At 45.1% G+C, this 17004-nt stretch overlaps 1 protein-coding gene and 4 non-coding genes across 5 annotated transcripts in view; 4 read left to right on the top strand and 1 right to left on the bottom strand.

Moving 5' to 3' along the window:
- The window catches only part of LOC124796126, a 400265-nt gene that overhangs the window by 194149 nt on the left and 189112 nt on the right, over positions 1-17004 (top strand). The window lies entirely within an intron of this gene.
- Trnat-ugu lies at positions 2947-3021 on the bottom strand. The gene has a single exon. It is a non-coding gene; the product is annotated as a tRNA-Thr (tRNA).
- Trnat-ugu lies at positions 3130-3204 on the top strand. Its single transcript has one exon. It is a non-coding gene; the product is annotated as a tRNA-Thr (tRNA).
- On the top strand, positions 3574-3648 carry Trnat-ugu. The gene has a single exon. It is a non-coding gene; the product is annotated as a tRNA-Thr (tRNA).
- On the top strand, positions 4017-4091 carry Trnat-ugu. Its single transcript has one exon. It is a non-coding gene; the product is annotated as a tRNA-Thr (tRNA).

The following is a 17004-nucleotide window of genomic DNA, read 5'->3' as shown; positions in this document are numbered from 1 at the left end:
CCAGATCTCTCACCAATTGAATACCTCTGGTCAATGGTGGCCGAGCAACTGGCTCGTCACAATACGCCAGTCACTACTCTTGATGAACTGTGGTATCGTGTTGAAGCTGCGTGGGTAGCTGTACCTGTACACGCCATCCAAGCTCTGTTTGACTCAATGCCGTTATTACGGCCAGAGGTGGTTGTTCTGGGTACTGAGATCTCAGGATCTATGCACCCAAATTGAGTGAAAATGTAATCACATGTCAGTTCTAGTATAATATATTTGTCCAATGAATACCCGTTTATAATCTGCATTTCTTCTTGGTGTAGCAATTTTAATGGCCAGTAACGTATTTTTTGGACTCACTGTAGGTAATTGTGTGTATTCCAGGATAAAAACGATGACTTCTCCGGTATGGGTCGCAGTTTGCCCGATACGAGTCGCAGTGAGCCTGATCCTCGTCGAATGCGTCCGGAATAGCATCGCGACATGTGACGTAAAGCGCAGTGGCTGCGAGTTATTCGCCCGGCCTCCTGTGGAAGCGGGCGGGTACGTCGTCGGCGCAGCAAGCAGGCTGGCACCGGCAGCCACGGCGCTCGGGTGAAACGCGCCACCGGCTTCTTCAGCTTTTTGCGGAGTACCGACTCCAGCCGCGGTTCTTTGGCCAAGGCCTGCCTGCCTGCCTGGCTGCGTAAACGATTCGTGACCGCGTTCCCTTCCGGAAGAAACTGCGAGTGGCAGCAGCGCGGAAGGGCCCTGCCGGCGTGACTGGGCAGGACGAAGAAGTGCCCTGGGAACACGACTGTACGACCGCATCCAGATCTGCAGCGCTCACACACTCGCCGGCAGCGTTTCGACATGAAGAGAATAACGGCAAGAGGAAGCACACCTTGTGACAAGCACATTTCCGGTGTGAGGAGCATTCTGCTTGTTTATTATGCGTTTCAAAATGCCACCGACAGATAGCAGTATACAGTAGGACTGTTGAAATTGGTTCAAATGGCTCTGAGCACTATGGGACTAACTTCTGAGGTCATCAGTCCCCTAGAACTTAGAACTACTTAAACCTAACTAACCTAAGGACATCACACACATCCATGCCCGAGGAAGGATTCGAACCTGCGACCGTATCGGTCTGACATTTGCATTCTGTGATACTGCCGCTAAAATGTTAATTTCATCTCTTTCATCAGTTCCTCTTTTTCTTTGGCGTATTTTATTCTTTGTGCTTACAGTTTGTAGAACAGTTTTATAAGTTTGAAAAGACAGGTCGTGAGTGCTTTGCACAATCTGGACACTCTTCAGCTCACAATCGAACCGCTGCTCTGATAGTTTGGCGACCCTCGCCATAAACGATATTCCTTTTCGACTGCCGTAGACATTGTGAATGTCTCATTAGCTTTACGAGTTTGTTATCTGACTGCTACAAGAGCAGAACACAGACTGATGGGCATCAAGCGCACAAGTCAACACGAGAACCGTAACTGAGTTACGTGTGGAACCTCTTCTCCTGATTGCATGAAAATGGTCTGCGGCACTCTAATAATGGTATTTGATAGAGTCTCACACCTATCATGTCGCTGAAGTTCTGCTAGAAGTTTCTTTCACACGCCACTCAAAAACGTATATAGTTCCATTAGAAAAAAGTCGATGTAATTCGGCGACTATACACGATTAAAATTACTTGCAGACGTCAGGAATATCGACGTATTGTCCGCTATAAATTGGGCAAAACCGCACCTCGACATATTCTTTAATTCCGGGTATAATTTGGGTGGCCTGCTGATACAATATCGATATTCGGTATTTCTTCCACCAAATATGTTTATATTGGCGATATATTTTTCCCCACCAAATCGATATATCTATGTCAAAATGGCAATATCGAGTGTCATTATTTTCTCTTATATTACGTTTTTCACAATTTTCAGCACTTATTTGAAGTTGTGCTTACTTTTTTACATTCACTGCGAGAAGGAGTCTTACTACCTTTTGAGTTTTCATCACATCCAACCTTTGTCTTTGACTGTGTGAAGCAAGTATATGTGGCACAAAAGAAGAAGACCGATTCCACTGGGGTGGAAGCGAGAGGGGGATGGTGGACTGAATGGAATAACAAGTTTTCCAATGTGAAAAAGCAGTACACCAGTTGCGGTGACAAAAAACCATTTTAACCTAACTAGTGTGCTGTTTCTTCACATCGGCATTCTTCGAAAACAGCTGCCGAAAATAATGAACAAATATCAAAATGACAAAATTGGTCTTTGAAGTGGGTGGAGGCGTGTGAGGGGAAATGCTTTAGTCATCGGCGTTCAGCGCTACCCACAGAAACAAATGGTTTAAATGGCTCTGAGCACTATGGGACTTAACATCTGAGGTCATAAGAGAAAATAATGACATTCGATATTGCCATTTTGACATAGATATATCGATTTGGTGAGGAAAAATATATCGCCAATATAAACATATTTGGTGGAAGAAATACCGAATATCGATATTGTATCAGCAGGCCACCCAAATTATACCCGGAATTAAAGAATATGTCGAGGTGCGGTTTTGCCCAATTTATAGCGGACAATACGTCGATATTCCTGACGTCTGCAAGTAATTTTAATCGTTTATAGTCGCCGAATTACATCGACTTTTTTCTAATGGAACTATATACGTTTTTGAGTGGCGTGTGAAAGAAACTTCTAGCAGAACTTCAGCGACATGATAGGTGTGAGACTCTATCAAATACCATTATTAGAGTGCTGCAGACCATTTTCATGCAGTCAGGAGAAGAGGTTCCACACGCAACTCAGTTACAGTTCTCGTGTTGACCTGTGCGCTTGATGCCCATCAGTCTGTGTTCTGCTCTTGTAGCAGTCAGATAACAAACTCGTAAAGTGAAATGATAATTAATAGACACCCTAGCTGCAAGCAGGCGTTGATACACTTCATTGGGGACATGTTGAAAATGTGTGCCCCGACCGGGACTCGAACCCGGGATCTCCTGCTTACATGGCAGACGCTCTATCCATCTGAGCCACCGCGGGCAAACATCTATTAGGTGCACTACGAATGTAGTGTTGTGGACATGTTGGGAATGTGGATCTCACGGGGAGCGTGCAAGGGATAAGTCCCTGCAGACGCACTATCCTCTGTGCCCGCGGTGGCTCAGATGGATAGAGCGTCTGCCATGTAAGCAGGAGATCCCGGGTTCGAGTCCCGGTCGGGGCACACATTTTCAACATGTCCCCAATGAAGTGTATCAACGCCTGCTTGCAGCTAGGGTGTCTATTAATTATCATTTCATTTCTAGCAGAGCTGCATGGTCATCCACGGTAACTGTTCTTTCGGGAACAGATACTACCGTCATATATATAGTTAAAAAAATATGGGTTCCCGGCCTTTGACCTTCTTGTGCGAACGCACACGCTATGCCCGAACTCGTACGGGACTTGGTAGATTAATCTGCCACGAGTAATGAGTATGATGGGCAAACATCTATTAGGCGCACTACGAATGTAGTGTTGTGGACATGTTGGGAATGTGGATCTCACGGGGAGCGTGCAAGGGATAAGTCCCTGCAGACGCACTATCCTCTGTGCCCGCGGTGGCTCAGATTGATAGAGCGTCTGCCATGTAAGCAGGAGATCCCGGGTTCAAGTCCCGGTCGGGGCACACATTTTCAACATGTCCCCAATGAAGTGTACCAACGCCTGCTTGCAGCTAGGGTGTCTATTAATTATCATTTCATTTCTAGCAAAGCTGCATGGTCATCCACGGTAACTGTTCTTTCGGGAACAGATACTACCGTCATATACATAGTTAAAAAAAATGGGTTCCCGGCCTTTGACCTTCTTGTGCGAACGCACACGCTATGCCCGAACTCGTACGGGACTTGGTAGATTAATCTGCCACGAGTAATGAGCATGATGGGCAAACATCTATTAGGCGCACTACGAATGTAGTGTTGTGGACATGTTGGGAATGTGGATCTCACGGGGAGCGTGCAAGGGATAAGTCCCTGCAGACGCACTATCCTCTGTGCCCGCGGTGGCTCAGATTGATAGAGCGTCTGCCATGTAAGCAGGAGATCCCGGGTTCGAGTCCCGGTCGGGGCACACATTTTCAACATGTCCCCAATGAAGTGTATCAACGCCTGCTTGCAGCTAGGGTGTCTATTAATTATCATTTCATTTCTAGCAAAGCTGCATGGTCATCCACGGTAACTGTTCTTTCGGGAACAGATACTACCGTCATATATATAGTTAAAAAAAAACTCGTAAAGCTAATGAGACATTCACAATGTCTACGGCAGTCGAAAAGGAATATCGTTTATGGCGAGGGTCGCCAAACTATCAGAGCAGCGGTTCGATTGTGAGCTGAACGGTGTCCAGATAGTGCAAAGCACTCACGACCTGTCTTTTCAAACTTATAAAACTGTTCTACAAACTGTAAGCACAAAGAATAAAATACCCCAAAGAAAAAGAGGAACTGATGGAAGAGATGAAATTAACATTTTAGCGGCAGTATCACAGGATGCAAATGTCAGACCGCTACGGTCGCAGGTTCGAATCCTGCCTCGGACATGGATGTGTGTGATGTCCTTAGATTAGTTAGGTTTAAGTAGTTCTAAGTTCTAGGGGACTGATGACCTCAGAAGTCCCATAGTGCTCAGAGCCATTTGACCCATTTTTGATGCGGCATATCTATGTAAAACTTTAAGGAAGAATCATCGTTTACAAATTATGGGCGAGTCAGCCTTCGCAATTCGCACTAATTGTCAGTTGAAAACTCAAAATGACTCAAAGAATTGGACAAAAACAACGTTCTTGGTCTATCGAGGTTTGGTGGGCGTGTTTCAACTACAGCATCAATGGTCACTGTTTTGATTGATGGGAATCTAGTATTTTCAGTTGCTAGGCTATGCTACTGTCTCAGTTATTGGAAAATATACCACTTGACATAAAGTATTCATTGTGTCACCAACATGACCGTTGTCCCTCTCATGCCTCACATGTAACGACAAACTTGCTTAGGAGAACATTTGGAGAGCACTGAAACAGCCATTCAGCAAACACAAAGTGGTCTGCACACTTACCAAACTTAACAAAATGAGTGTGAAATCGTATGGGACTTAACTGCTAAGGTCATCAGTCCCTAAGCTTACACACTACCTAACCTAAATTATCCTATGGACAAACACACACACACACCCATGCCCGAGGGAGGACTCGAACCTCCGCCGGGACCAGCCGCACAGTCCATGACTGCAGCGCCTAAGACCGCTCGGCTAATCCCGCGCGGCCAAACTTAACACTTCTCTACTGTTGTCTGTGGCGAAAATTAAAGCAACAGAACTATTAGGAAACAATGACGACTCCCGAAGGCATGTTATGCCTCATTGCACGGCCATGTGCTGCCATTAACACCAAATTAAATTCAATGTGCAGTAGCGTTTCTCCAAAAACGCGGTATAGTCTGTAGCTATGCTGAAAACCAAAATTTTAAGCACTTGTTACGACAGCCGCGATAAAAACATACGAACGGTACCTGAGTTGTACTTACTCATATTTTGTGTGACAGGGCAGACGTTTGTGGAATCTCTTCTTCTGACGGCGGGACTATGGTTTCGGCCTGTTATCTTATGTTGCTGATGTTCTCCTAGATGCTTCTTTCAAATGCCACAGAGAAAAGTATACAGTTCCATTAGAAAAACAAAATCGGTGTCGTAATTTGGCGACTACAGACGATAATAACTATTTGCGACCATTAGGAAATTAACCGTATTGTCCGCTATAACTTGGCGTTAGCCCCACCTTGGTTTGTTTATTCGTTCTGGATATATCTGTGGTAGCCTTTTTCGCTGTCTCACCCTGAATATTTGGATCTATCTGCAGTTCAAATTTTAGAGTAGGAACGCCTCTCCGGAAACGTACTAAATTGCGCTGATCAACCGAAACATTATGACCAATGCCGTAGTGAGTCTTCAAGCTACCTGGTGATGTTGTGTGCACGCCATGCGATAAGGAAAGTATGTAAGCGGAGCAGAGACGAACTGAGAAATCATTCTAGGGACGATTCGGGTCGTTAATATAAAAAGCCCTTTGACACAAGCGACTTTGACAAAGGGCGCACAGTTGTGGCCCGGAGCCTGGGATCGAGCCTCTTGGAATCGGTACGTTGGTCGGCTTTTCGTGTTCTACTGTCGTGAGCATCTGTGGAAAGTTTCTGAAGGACGGTGAAACCACAAGTACACCAAAAGGAACTGGAAATCCACATCTCACCACAGAACGTCGAGGGCGGAGGCTTTTCCGCTCCCCAAAGCAGGGTAGCTGGCGATCTATGAGGCAGCTGACGGCAGAATACGACGATAGTGCAGGCATAGATGGTTTGGAGCACATTGTTCACCGCATAGTGTCGGATATGAATCTCCACAGCAGACACCCTTGGTTGGTTTGGAGGAATGGACGAAACAGCGAGGTCATGGGTCCCATCGGATTTGGTTCAAATGGTTCAAATGGCTCTAAGGACCACGGGACTTAACATCTGAGGTCATCAGTCCCCTAGAACTTAGAACTACTTAAATCTAACTTAACCCAAGGATATCACACACATCCATGCCCGAGGCAGGATTCAAACCTGCGTCCGTAACAGTAGCGCGGTTCCGGACTGAAGCGCCTAGAACCGCTCGGCCACATCAGCCGGTTCGAATTAGGGAAGGAAGTCGGCAGTACGCTTTCAAAGAAACCATCTCGGCATTTACAAGAAGCGAGTTTCAGGGAAATCACGGTAAACCTAAATCAGGATGGCCGGACGCATGTTTGAACCGTTGTGCTCACTAATGTGAGTCCAGTTTGCTAATGACTGCGCCACCTATCTCTGTTTTCCCAAGATGATCCAACGGTATCGTCAACTGCTATTGCAATGGGCATGGAATCTTCGAGACTGGACCGTTCATCAAAGAAATGTGTCGTCTAGTCAGGCGAATCACATTTCTTGTTACACCAGGTCGATGGTCGTGTCTAGATACGCCATCATCCATGCAGAAGGCTGCTCGAAACACGCGGACGCAGAACTGTGGGTACAGTATTATGCTACGGGTGACATTCAGCGGCGTTGTCATGAGAGCAGTGGCACCATAGCAGCTGTGGACTACGTGAAAATTATTGCGGACGTCTCCCCGAAGGCAAAGCATCGTTCAGCAGGGTAAACGTCGAAGTCACGAGGCCAGAATCGAACAATAGCGATTTGGTTAGCTCAATAGTGAAAACTTTGATATGTTGGCCTCGAAATTCGCCTGATAGCTCAATATAGCACATTTGGTGTGCACTCTGGTTCAACTCTGCGCCCGTAAACCCCGGGCCGTTACCTGTCCCTACAGATATCTGGTGCCACATGCCGGTACAAACCTCCTGAGGTCTTGTCAAATCCATGCCATGGAGAATAGCTGCTACATTGCGTTCTAAAGGTAGCCCAATAAGTTGTTAAGCAATTGCTCATAATGTTTTCACTTATCATTGTACTTTATGTAATATCAAAAACACAGGGATCAGTGCCTGTCGAGAGGCCAATCGAGTAGCGCTAAAACATCTTTGCTATTGGATATTGCAACAATCATTCGAGATGCACGTAAATACAGCAAGGATTCAAAATTTTGTTTTCTTAATACTACCATACTACAACTTCCTATATATCTCTCACATAGGGATCGTGAGGATAAGATCAGAATAATTACTGCACGCACATAGACATTCAAACCATCATTCTTGCCGGGCTCCTTACTTGAATCGAACAGGAAGAAACCCTTATAACTGGTACAATGGGATGTACCCTCTGCTATACACGTCACGGCGGTTTCCAGAGTATAGCTGTATGTCGTTTATGAGGAGCTGCTCGATCATCACACCGTATTGTTTATAACCCCCTACGCACACTCATTGTGCCAGCTGGACTGCTGGTAGCACTTGGGAACTCACGGAGGATTGCACTTCAGTCACATCACCAACAGGTGACTTGAGGAGATTTAGAGGGGTTGAAATGTCCCTGATGAATTTGTAACTCATGCCAGGTGACACCCAGTGACCAGCCCTCGTTTGGAGTCACTGAGCTCATCTGACTCACACATTCAGCTGTCACCGGCTCTCTACTGACAACACGATTTTTTTTCTTCATTATTATTTCACTCCCCAAAATGGGGCGGGCTGGCAGCCGCACAATACGCCGCTCTTCAACCAAGAAAGTTACAGAAAAAACATAGTCAAATGAGAAAATAACACATAACATAGAATGGTATAAAGTGATGAATAAACAAGAACAAAAATAGATGAGTATAAACGGTAGGTTTAAAAACAACATGGACGAGAGCCACACACACATACGGAGAATAAACACTGTGAGTCGACACGGAAACAAAGAAACACCACTGTGGGATCACAAATGAATGATGCTGGCGACACTGCTGGTGCTGATGGAAAGTAGCACTGCACACAGCACCGGAGTAACGCTGACACCACAAGGAAAACGTTAAAAATCACGGCACCGAAGGGGACATATCACCAGGTGAAGGGATGAGGGGGGCGGGGATGGGGGGAGGGAAGATACAACACGATACTCCCTGCCTCCTTTTATAGTGGTGGATCCGCCTCTCGTGACACCTAGTGGTCAATTCCTCATTACACAGGTGTTCTCGGATAGTTCTGATCAGATAGTATATATTAGACATAAAATAAAACCTTCATTAAATAATCACGAAGCTGCTGGATGCCTATCCGAGTTCTAACCACAGATCCTACTCCCGTGCAAGCATTCAGTGTCACTATAGACGCGCCCCTAGACTATACGTGCAGCATTTCGCAGGTGGCGCGCTGAACACGCGACACAGTGGTGTTGTGTAAACGCGAGCCGCCACACACACGCGCGCGGCGTGCAGCCATGCAGAAGAAAGCCTCGCGGGCGCCAAGTGTAACGGAAGCGACGCGGCGTCTCGTAACGTAAACGACGTTGCGTAACGCCGCGGCTCGTCAATTCATTGCCATTTCCCCTTCGCTTCTGGCCGTGTTCTTCTGTCTTGACTGCTCTTATGCCTGTTATGTTTCCTCCATCTTTACTGGTACATTCCCTACAGCCACTGCTACCGTCTGCGTCTGCAGTAACATTTTACTGATTTGAGTGAACTCCTTTGAGGAGTTGCTTCTCATTCGTCGTAAAGGCGACAGCTCTGTGATTAGAGGTCATTTTCTATTCTAGATGCCGAGAAAAGGTATGACATGTAAATAAATGAGAAACTACCTAAATCCTAGAGAATTAGGGCAAGGATGACTATTGTAGGCAATTTTATTGATAAACCTGTAGTCAAGCAGCCCAAAATTATAACAATCGCCACTGCTGAATAGCGCAGAACTTCATTAAAATGTTGAGCAATATAAAGTCCGTCCTTTTTGCACAAAACCAAGTAATCTTCACCTTAGCGTAAATAAGCTGTATATACCTTTACTTTCTGATACGCCCACTAAACCCACTGGGCAGAACAGGAGATTAGGATTGTGGAAAGGGCCAAATAAGGTTAGGGTCAGTTTCACCTTAAAATTGCAATTTATTGTAATTTAATAACACATCAAACTCCAAATCTTTCACGGCTGAAGGCCTCCAAACAAGAAATCTTAGAAACAATCAACAAGGTACTTTCAAGTGACTAAAAACACGCAGTTACAATTACCAATACAATAATTTATATATATATATATATATATATATATATATATATATATATATAAATTTCATGATTTTAAAATAAATTACCATAACCTTTCAAAGGCAGAAGGCCGTAATGTTTAAGCTTGAAAGGTAATTTTAAGAATAAGGTTCCAATGCTGAAGGTCCACACTTAATTTTCCAAAATTAAAAAAAACCATAAGCCTTAAGTTTTAAGTGGCTGAAACCGGACTAAAAGAAAAGACAACACAACGGCAATAACCTTTCAACAAATATCCATTTGCTGGAATCCAAAGTTACTCACATAAAACTCAGTAAAACCGATAAATTATAAACAGACAATTAAACACCGGTGAGAAAGACAGTAAAGACAACAGCACTCAGAAGCCTCCAGGGGGTCCGTCTGCCCTCGTTCACTTAGGTGAGACATGTGGTGAGCCCAACTACCCTTGATCCGTCGGAACCCAACTAAGGGACAGCCACGGAACGACTGACAAACGACTTGCTTGCCACCAATCGGTACATGAGAATTCAAACACAAAATGTTACGTGCGTGATTATCCACAATCAAATATTTATATGTATTAAGCTGTCAAAACTACACGCCGTGTTGGACAGCGACAACAGGTGAGAAAAAGGACACAGCATGAAATTGCGATAGTGGCCAGGGCAGGTAACCGGAACACGAACGGCCACAAGGCAGAAAATTCCGCTGGTGCACTTGAGTCGTAGTCAACCAATATAGTTAATTCCACCGGATGGCGGCTACATTTCAGCAATACAAACACTCTGTGTTGCTCACAGGAAAATCTCTCCAACAGCGAACCACCGAAACGAACCACACAACATGAATGGACGTAGCTTGGGTACTTAAAACCACTACTCAACTTTGACGTCCTGGGTCGGTGAACCACGAAGGCCGCAGCGATCGGACAGCTCCACACACGCTCCGACATTGCGCAGGAGTGATCCGCAGCAACCGACCGACTCCCGCAGAATGCCGACAACATCTAAAATAGTCGTCAGTGGAAATAACGCCAACTGCACACACAACCTGACAAACACTTGCACGAAGACCTGAACGATACCCAACAGTAACTAAGCACATACGAAGACAAATCGATGCGCACACAGCCGACCGCGGTGGCCGAGCGGCTCTATGCGCTTCAGTCTGGAACCGCGCGACAGCTGCGGTCGCAGGTTCGAATCCTGCCTCGGGCATGGATGTGTGTGATGTCCTTAGGTTAGTTAGGTTTAAGTAGTTCTAAGTTCTAGGGGACTGATGACCTCAGATGTTAAGTCCCACAGTGCTCAGAGCCATCTGAACCGACTTTGATGCACACACAGACAGACACACACACACACACACACACATCCGACTCGTGAACGGTCGACGAGCCAAAACGCGTCGTCCGGTAGGACGACCGACCGACGATCCACCAAGACCGTGGCCCGGCTCAAGTGATGCGTGGTGGCAATGGTCGGGCGAGCCATGTCGACTGCACTAGTGCCCCATTGCAACTCCCAGACTGGCAGGTCCGGATTGCGCTCCAGACGCATTCGAACTGACTGGCAGACCCGAACTCGCCGTACGACAGACAACGACCGGGAAGTAATAGCAGTCGAGCAAAGATACTACGAGAGGGGATATATCGATACGCGCTGCTAGCACCGGTCACGGTCAGGCAAAGCAGCAATTCAGTGACAGTAGTTCAAATGGCTCTGAGCACTATGGGACTTAACAGCTATGGTCAGCAGTCCCCTAGAACTTAGAACTACTTAAACCTAACTAACCTAAGGACATCACACAACACCCAGTCATCACGAGGCAGAGAAAATCCCTGACCCCGCCGGGAATCGAACCCGGGAACCCGGGCGTGGGAAGCGAGAACGCTACCGCACGACCAAGAGCTGCGGACAGTGACAGTAGTAATTTAAATAAACGTAGTGAGGTGGAAGTACGTTAAAAACAGGGTGTAAAATACATGATGGTGGGAACACGAGCCACACACGGCTCACTTTCTTCAGTTACTATAAAATTAAAATTCATTTCTTGAAACATTCCACCTCCGGCATTCTATTAAATCATAATATTATTTTTCATATATATAACTTGGAAGCAAACTTTCTTAAATGTCCATAAAATCTGAACAAAACTCATACTCGTAACAAGATACAAAATTCAATTAATAATTTACGTGGAGCAAACGCTGGAAACTAACGGGGACAATGCGTGAACACTGTTGAGAGATGGCACATGGCGGCTTAGCGACCAGCTATATGGCAGAGCGGTACGTCTTCAAAATCGTCGTACATTCTGCCGCTTTCCCCCGCAACCTTTGGTGTGGATTCTTTTATAGGACTGGAGTGAATATTTTCAAGTTACGTGTGATCTATTTGTGGTCGTGGTGATTCTGGTTTCCGGCTTTTCATTTCGGTTGCTACTATTCTTCGCTCCTTCTAGTTTTGCTTCGCATGTTGTCACCAAATTAGCTATGTAAAATATATATAACACTTGAATTAGTGTTCGTTATCAACATGGTACTAAATAATTAACTTATATAAATATTAATTACTCAGCATACTATTCTTTTCATACACTTCAGGCTTAGTGCTCAGGTTATCAGTCACTGTCTGTCCGCCTTCGCCAAAATATTGTAGTATCCTAGCTGCCATTCCCTTCTATAGTTATTTAGTAATTATAGAAAATATATTTCTAAGTGGAAGGTTTGATAATAGAAATTATAACTTTTCAATAATTTCAGTACTTACAGGATGACAATTACTGAACTATATGAAAAAAAATGTAAATTAGTTGCAAACTACGGCGTCCACACGCTCTATTCAGCATGTAAACATCACTACAGATATTCGGATTTGGTTTTAGTTTCGTATTTAGTGATTTGTTTTACTGAAGAATCACCAGGATGCATCTGAGTGGAAAATGAGTTCATAATGCACATTTTTCCTTTGTTAGAAGTATTGTTTGTACTGTTGTTAGTGTGAATGACTATAGCATCAAAAAAAACACTTTCGGCCAATATTCTCAGAAAATACTTGTTATTGTTACGTAATTAAGAGTTTAAAAATCATTAAATTTCCAGACGTTGGCTCTGTGACATGAATGTTAGCTGAAATTACTAGTGACTTCGCGTACTTTTTCCCGCAAATGGTTTATGTATTAAGTATCAAAAGACGTTTACAACTTTTAAGTAACAATGAAAAGGAATTTTGTGAGGTTTGATAGTGTAAACCTTCCACAATTTCGTGCATTTACACGCGCTTCATTCGGTATCGAAGTCAGCATGCGTCGCTCCCCACTAGAATTACCAGGAATAAAGCACTTGTTGCCCATGAGCTGTCGTGGCCAAGTGTTTCAGGGAAGGAACTGTAGTGGCAAAGGTTGAAGGTTCGCATCCTTCTGGGTATAACATCTTTTATCGTGTTTGTAACACATTCTGAGACTTCGTTATTCGTGAAAATTAAGTATTTTTCTACAATATTCGTTGTTATTCACATGTAAGAACGCGCTTTCTCACTAATGAGTATCTTCGATTTCGTGACTTTTGTATGTTTAAGAAATGGAAGATGCAATTGATGTGCATCAAACAACTCTCAGTGAAATTTATATTGTTTCTTGTCACAAATAATTCACTATGTTTTTCCAAATACGTAGCGATTTCCGAGTGCGTGGTTAGACAGGAATCTAAGAGCACAACTTAAAGTACTGCGAATGAAGCTAGCAGCAAACGTCTTTATACTCTTGCTTGTCACAAGTACTTACCTGCGATACGATCCATAACAACAGTAGACAAAAATGGTTCAGATGGGTCTGAGAACTACGAGACTTAACATCTGAGGGCATCACTCCCCTAGAACTTAGAACTACTTAAACCTAGCTAACCTAAGTACATCACACACATCCATGCCCGAGGCAGGATTCGAACCTGCGACCGTAGTGCTTGCGCGGTTCCATACTGGAGCGCCTAGAACAGCTCGGCCACACCGGCCGGCAACAGTAGACAGAGATGAAAGATCCCGACCATAATCTTTTTAGACCATTGCACAACATATGAAACATTTTGATTCACCAGATGTATGTTAGAAACTGCGACGAACTTCAACAGCTGCACTCGCCACACGCTCTCGAAAAGACGTTTTTAAAATTTTGTTTCTAAAAGTGTTGATGTATCATGTAGGGAAGTGGGCTACATCATCATTTGGATCTCTAGGAGCGAATTACAACCACCTTCTATGCATCCTCTTATTCTTTGGCGCTCTCTTAAACAGTTTTTCGGGTGAAACTTCCAGGCAGATTAAAACTGTAGGCCGGACCGAGACTCGAACCCGGAACCTTTGCAGGAGACGATCTGTGAAATTTGGAAGGTAGAAGACGAGCTACTGGCGGAAGTAAAGCTCTGAAGACGGGTCCGGAGTCGTTCTTGGGTAGCTGAGTTGGTAGAGCACTTGCCCACGAAAGGCAAAGTTCCCGAGTTCGAGTATCGGCCCGGCACACAGTTTTAATCAGCCAGGAAGTTTCATACCAGCGCACACCCCGTTGCAGAATGAAAATCTCATTCTGGAATATTTCGGGTATTTTTATAGATGTACACCATGTGATCAAAAGTATTCAGACACCTCCAAAAACATACTTTATTCATATTAGGTGCATTTTTCTGCCACCTACTGCCAAGTACTCCATATCAAAGAAATCAGAAATCATTAGACATCGTGAGAGAGCAGAATGGGTAGCTCTGCGCAACTCACGGACTTCGAACGTGATCAGGTGATTGGGTGTCATTTTTGTCATAAGTCTTTACGCGAGGTTTCCACAGTCCTAAACATCCCTAGGACCACTGTTTCATATTTGATAGTGAAGTGGAAACGTGAAGGGATACGTACAGCGCAAAAGCGTACAGGCCGACCTCGTCTGTTGACTGACAGAGACCGCTGACAGTTGAAGAGGGTCGTAATGTGTAACAGGCAGACAACTATCCAGACCATCACACAGGAATTCCAAACTGTATCAGGATCTACTGCAGGTATTATGATAGTTAGGTGGGGGTGATAAAACTCGGATTTCATGGTCGAGCCTAGCTTGGTGTAAGGAGCGTAAACATTGGGTGATTGAACAGTGGAAAAACGTTGTGTGGATTGACGAATCACGGTACACAATGTGGCAATCCTATGGCAGGGTATGGGTATGGCGAATGTCTGGTGAACGTCATCTGCCAGTGCGGGTAGTGCCAACAGTAAAATTCGGAGGCGGTGGTGTTATGGTGTGGTCGTGTTTTTCATGGAGGTGGCTTGCACCTCTTGTTGTTTTGCGTGGCACTATCACAACACAGGCCTACACTGATGTTTTAAACACCTTCTTGCTTTCCGCTGTTGAAGAGCAATTCGGGGATGGCGATTGCATCTTTCAACATGGTCTAGCACCTGTTCATAATCCACGGCCTGTGGCCGAGTAGTTACACGACAATAGCATCCCTGTCATGGACTGGCCTGCACAGTCCTGACCTGAATCCTATAGAACACCTTAGAGATGTTTTGGAACGCCGACTTCGTGTCAGGCCTCACCGACTGACATCGATACCTCTCCTCAGTGCAGCACTCCTTGAAGAATGGGCTGGCATTCCCCAATAAACTTTCCAGCACCGGATAGAACGTATGTCTGCGAGAGTGGAAGCTGTCATCAAGGCTAAGAGTGGGCCAACTCCATATTGAATTCCACCATTACCGATTGAGGGCGCCACGAGTCATTTTAAGCCTGTGTCCGGATACTTCTGATCACATAGTGAATTTGTATAGTGTGGTACTACACACCATTCCTAACTCACGTTCCGAAACGTAAAATCCAAAACAAAATATCGATGAGAATGAGAATAAAGTGACATAGTATAGCATTTATGACAATTTGCGGAACACAGTCAAATACCCTAACATTGCTATCCGTGCACGGAAACACGTGGTCAGCGAAATTTGATCAGTAGTATACGCTCTACACACACTTCTCGGTGCTGCGATGAATATGGTGCCTATGTCAACTGCTAGCCGCTTCATATTTTTGGCAGTGTGCGCGCTGCTGTGCGCATGCACAGATCTATGGAGTCTTGTTTTTGATTGGTTGACTCTTGGAGAACTGCCAACAGCGCCTCGGTTCACTAGAACCGTGTGGCATCGCTTCCGAAATGCTTATAGAATAATGTGGGGGCTCTCCTTCGAAAACAAGGCCGCTCGATACGCTCGCCTAGCAATCCGTTCGGCAGAGTGGTTGAAAGATACAAAATAGGGTCCCAGGCCTGGCTGAAAGCTTGAAACGTGCAAGATACCAGTTCTGCCTCTTACTTTTATTCTGCTTCTTACGACTGTCTTTAGTTAGCATGAACAATATTGCACTGAATCAGACTTCGGCAACTTTCTCTTACTCGTAGCGTTGCAGGGTGGGCAAGAGAAAACTATTCCGCACAATGTTCAATGCTCCTTAAGAAAGGCAACCGAACTTACATCAATCGCCAGAGTTAAAGATGATTAAGCTGGGCTGCCTCTGGTAAGGTGCATTAAATATTTTCTGGGCCAGATTTATTTTAGTTACCCTACTGTTTCTTGAAAATTTATGCGTTTGCTTAATTTATGACCTAATTCATATGATTTTTGCTATTTGGTTAGTAATGATCTGCTTTTTTCATAGTTGATGCACCTCTACTTGCACCGCTTCATCACAATCAAAGCGAAGTCCTCAAAGGTGTTCTTTACGTTATGTAAGCAGATGAAAATCGGATGGAGCCAAATAGCGACTGTATGGAGGATGATCGATGGCAATGAACCCAACGCGTCAGATTTTTGCAGTGCTCGCGAGTAGTCTGACAGTGACAGGCTGAAGGAGTGGATGCTGCATGCGTGGACGAACCCTTAGAGCTACAGCACCTTGTTTCTCCTGCACCGACATAGTTACGTCACACACCGCCATCTTACACGCTACTATTCAGAGCCCTCCAGGGGCAGAGGGCTGCAAATACACTCCTGGAAATGGAAAAAAGAACACATTGACACCGGTGTGTCAGACCCACCATACTTGCTCCGGACACTGCGAGAGGGCTTTACAAGCAAAGATCACACGCACGGCACAGCGGACACACCAGGAACCGCGGTGTTGGCCGTCGAATGGCGCTAGCTGCGCAGCATTTGTGCACCGCCGCCGTCAGTGTCAGCCAGTTTGCCGTGGCATACGGAGCTCCATCGCAGTCTTTAACACTGGTAGCATGCCGCGACAGCGTGGGCGTGAACCGTATGTGCAGTTGACGGACTTTGAGCGAGGGC

Source organism: Schistocerca piceifrons, chromosome 4, assembly GCF_021461385.2.
Source record: "Schistocerca piceifrons isolate TAMUIC-IGC-003096 chromosome 4, iqSchPice1.1, whole genome shotgun sequence".
NCBI classification, from domain to species: domain Eukaryota; kingdom Metazoa; phylum Arthropoda; class Insecta; order Orthoptera; family Acrididae; genus Schistocerca; species Schistocerca piceifrons.
The sequence above is the reverse complement of the archived record's forward strand: the minus strand, read 5'-3'. Positions and strand labels throughout refer to the sequence as shown.